The sequence below is a fragment of the Nomascus leucogenys genome, chromosome 3, assembly GCF_006542625.1.
Source record: "Nomascus leucogenys isolate Asia chromosome 3, Asia_NLE_v1, whole genome shotgun sequence".
NCBI classification, from domain to species: domain Eukaryota; kingdom Metazoa; phylum Chordata; class Mammalia; order Primates; family Hylobatidae; genus Nomascus; species Nomascus leucogenys.
In genome coordinates, this window is record NC_044383.1 from 42,444,437 (window position 1) to 42,448,890 (window position 4,454).

The following is a 4,454-nucleotide window of genomic DNA, read 5'->3' on the forward strand; positions in this document are numbered from 1 at the left end:
AAAAGGTGCTGTCTCTCCAAGCAGAATCCTTTTAAAAGCAAAGGGCCAGTGGTCCGGCCTTCAGTTCACGCTTTTGTGCTTGGCACAGCACTTGGCATTCTGTAGCAAATACTCCTTTGAAAAGAGAGATTAAGCAACTTGCCAAAACCATTCAGGTAGTAAATGATAGACCCACGTTTTCAACACATACTCCACTCATCACACCGTCTCATGGAGTTCTCATCAGCACTATGCTCAGTGTACCAGGTGAGTCCCTCTTCTTTTTTGAGGCCACCCCCACTCGGCTTCTGAGCATCCCAAACAGGGAGGTTTGTCCACTCCTAACCCCACGTTCATTCTGCCCTCTCCCCAACGGACAGCATCCTAAACCTAGTGAACTAGATTTACTGGTAAATGGCTAGTGAGCTAATGGCACTTTGGTGGTTGTCCTTTGCTAATTTTATTGTTGTTAGGAAGATGCCCTCAACCCCAGCGCTTTCCATTTGGGAGCTTTTCCAGAGGTCAAAATCTCTCAATTTACAACCAAAACGCCAGGGCGGCAGCGAGAGTGTACGGCCCGGTCGCAGTACGCCCCTGGCCACCCCGCGGCACGGTTACCCCCACGCACGAGTCATGGGCGCACCCCGTTGTAGCCACTGGAGATGCCACACGGCCTTTTAGGAAGGCGGGCCATCAACCGGTGTTCAGGATAGAAACGTGGCCACCTCCCCGCGGGCGGGTGCTGATCTGCGGTGGAGACTGCGCCCCCACGCAGAGAACGACCGAAATCCCCTCGGGCCGCTGGGTCTTGCTTGCATGGCTGGACGCCGCCTGTCCAAGGCTTTAGCGACCGTGTCTCCCTTCATGACCTTGGCCTCTGTGACAGGCAGGCCCGGCAGCTGCCCCAACATCCCGGCCAGCTGGAGCCTGCTTTCCTCACGTGGGTTTTCTCTAAACTTCATCATGTCAGGTTCAAAGCGCACTGCTGAGAAGCCCCACGAGAAGGCCCGGACATCTCCGTGGTGGAGCGAAGCCTGGTTCCCCATGAGAAAGTGAGCTGGCTGGCCGAGTGGCGAGAGTAACGCGCGTGGAGTACACTGCCAGCTCTGTCTTGCCTGGGCCCGTGTAGGCACACCCTCAAGAGGGTGAAAGGAACTTCTCTCCTAAGTTTAACGAAAAGGATGGGCATGTGGAGAGAAGGAGCCAGCATGGCTTGTATGAGATTGAGAAGGGTAGACTTAGAAATCCTGCACCTCGGACAGGACTGGTCGGCCAAGAGCCTTTGGGGTGTTGGGGCCCCAATCATGCTGTAGATCCCATCTTAACCCGATGGAAAAGGGATGGCAGGGGAAACGAAATTACCCACCCTATTTCTGGGAAAAATATCCTGCAATTTGTAGCCATCAAAAGGAAGGACTGTGGAGAATAGGCAATCCCAGGGGGGATGGTGGATCCAGGAGAGAAAATTAGTGCTACACTGAAGAGAGAATTTGGTGAGGAAGCCATGTACTCTTTACAGAAATCTAGGAAAGAAATGCAGGAATTGGAGAGACAATTGCACAAACTCCTCAGCCAGGAACATTTTGTGGTCTATAAAGGCTACGTGGATGATTCTCGGAACACAGATAATTCCTGGATAGAGACAGAGGCTGTGAACTACCATGATGAAACTGGTGAAATAATGGACCATCTTCCTCTGGAAGCTGGCGATGATGCCAAGAAAGTGAAATGCGTGGACATTAATGATAAACTTGAGCTTTATGCCAGCCACTCCCAATTTCTTCAACTTGTGGCTGAGAAACGAGGTGCCCACTGGAGTGAGGATATGTATCCTGATTTAGCTTGGAGTCTCATGTGAGCCAAAGGCCTTCAAATAATCAAGAGTGGATAAGAGGCAAACAGCACATAACTCCCACTAAATAGGACAGGGAGGGTCACCTCTTTGGTGATTACTTCCAAAACTGTGCTGTATGAAGGCTTTGTATTAGGGAATAATATTAGACAAATATGGGAAATGGGATCACAGAATTTTTGGCTTTCCTGTTAGAAGAAGAATAACTCAAATGCTGTATATATTGTATACATGGTTTAAACTAACTTACACAGCTACTGCTCTTTGGAGAATTGTAAGAAAAAAAATGACATCTTCCTTAACAACCATAGCCTCTACTTTTCAGCCAGTTTGCATTTGTCAATTCTTCTTCCTCCTGATGTTTTAATGTGGCATAATCTAATGTATAATCTGACTTCTGAGTTAACATTTATTTTTTAAATTTAGCTTTATGTGGTCTTGTATTCCTTGCTTTTGAGTATGGGAGCTCTCTGGCTTTTCTTTTTTGTTTTTTTAGAGCTTCAGTTTTATGGGAAAAGTTCAATCTCTATTTTGGTCCACAAGGATCAAGTGCTTATGAACCAGACCAAAGAAAAAAAAATGCAGTGACAAAATGAGCTTAGATCCAGCCCTCTGATTATCAGAACCCTTTCTGTCTGAACAGAATAAACTAAGCTGAAGATACTGGTTTCTTCTCATCTCAGGAGAAGACCATACAAATGCAGATTCTTGTCATGCAGGTGCCTTTATCAGGACATGCATGTAATCCAAGCCTAATGAAAATACAATAATTCACACCCACCTTTTCTCAATTAAAATAAAAACCCAATATGCAAACAGAGAAGATGCTTATAGTCAGGTTGCAAACACAGAGACAGCCTCTCTGACAAGAATGTGGGGATTCCAATAGCAACAAATAGGTCAGAAACCTGTTTTCTTCTTCCATTTCTCATCACCTAAAGCCAGTTAAATTTATTTGCAACATATGGAAAATTAACTCAAACCACTATAACAAGCCTTTTATGACTGAGGGAAAAATAAACACAATTGCAGGAGTTGACAGCTTCATAAGAGGATTGCTTCAATAATAATAGCTGACGCATTCCACTTACTATGTGCAAGCACCCTTTCACATGCTTTATGTATGGTGACTTATTGATTCCTAAGGATCACCCTATAAGGAAGGTACTCTTATGTTGCAGGTCAGGCCTGGGAAGCAGACTCCAAGAGGGAGATTAGATTACAAGATGTTTACTGGGGAGTGGCCTTGGGATCAACACCTGCGGAAAGAAGGAGAAGAAAGCAGGATTGAGCAAAGTGAGCAGTTGAGCTGGAATGCAGGCCCAATGGAAGCCTCAGCCAACTCCATCTGGAACTCTGGAGCTGGGAAGGCCCTTCTAGCTTCCCTGAATTGGAGTGATGGGGCCAAGCCTTTATACCCCGTGTTGATCAGTCATTGGATATGGCTGTCCCTGGAAGGAGGTGTGATCTCGAGGGAGAGAATTTCTTCAGCCAAGACAATCCCCAAAAAGGACTGACAGTTAAGGGCCATCTTCTGGTAATATTCCCAGCCACTGAGAAGTAGAATCTGGGAGGAGGGGGTGTGGGGTGCATTGCAGGGTCTATCACATATTATTATCTCAGTTTACGGATGATATAACTGAGGCACAGAGAGGTTACAGAACTTGAACAAAGTTATACAACCAGTAAGTGGTGGAGATAATAGTAGAGCATAGATCACTGGGCTCCACAGTCCACACCCTTGACCGCAATACCATAATCTCTCAATAATTACCCTCCTATAGTTTCCAGATTCCCTGTGCACTGTTCCTTGAAAGAAAAAGAAAGAGAAGTTGTCATACCATTATATCTCTTCCTACATGCACATTTGAGCAGAGTTCTCTTTTCTAAACTTGAAGGACAGTTGGATGATTTTATTTTTCTTTTGAAAAATGATGACAGTTGTAAAAAGTTCACTTATGGACGCTCATCATTGTTCACGCCCAGGAACAAACTTAATACATCACTTGTGCATTCTAAAACTGCTTCTTTTTAGGATGGAGCCTTTTGTCCTATATATTAGTCTTCTCTCATTCACTTTTCCAGGTGAGATATACCCCATCTTTATTTAAATACCTTAAGCACCCAGTTTGCCTAACATTTTTGGATGTTCCCAAAATGTAAAGCTCCTAAAAAAATACATTTACGTATATTTATTACTCAATCATTGCAAAAACATAAAATAATTGTCTTTAAAAAGTCTCAAATTTAATATATCCAGAACAGAATTCTTGATTTTTCCCCCAGAAAACTGTTCCTCCATCACTCTTCCCTAGTAATTGGCACCAAAATCCACCCAAACTGGACAAGAAAACAAGGAATTATCCTAGATTCTTTTATTTCCCTGTATCAGCACATTCAGTCCATCTGTAAAATTTACTCAGCTCTACCTCCCACAAAATACATCCAGGGCCAGTCGCTGCTCTGCCACTTCACTGACCACCCTAGTCAAGCCACCAACTCTCCTTCTTTAGACTCCTGCAATGGCCTCCCAACAGGCCTCACTTCTGCTGCTCTCCTCTTCTTGCAGGTCATTTCCCACAAAAAATGAAATGACATTTAAAAAAATCCCAGTCACATCATG

General features: G+C 44.6%; 1 pseudogene across 1 annotated transcript; it reads left to right on the forward strand.

Moving 5' to 3' along the window:
- Positions 1 to 474: 474 nt before the first annotated feature.
- Positions 475 to 2,256, forward strand: LOC100586757 (annotated as a pseudogene). The gene has a single exon (XR_004029300.1). The product of XR_004029300.1 is annotated as an ADP-ribose pyrophosphatase, mitochondrial pseudogene (transcript).
- The last annotated feature ends 2,198 nt before the right edge of the window (positions 2,257 to 4,454 follow it).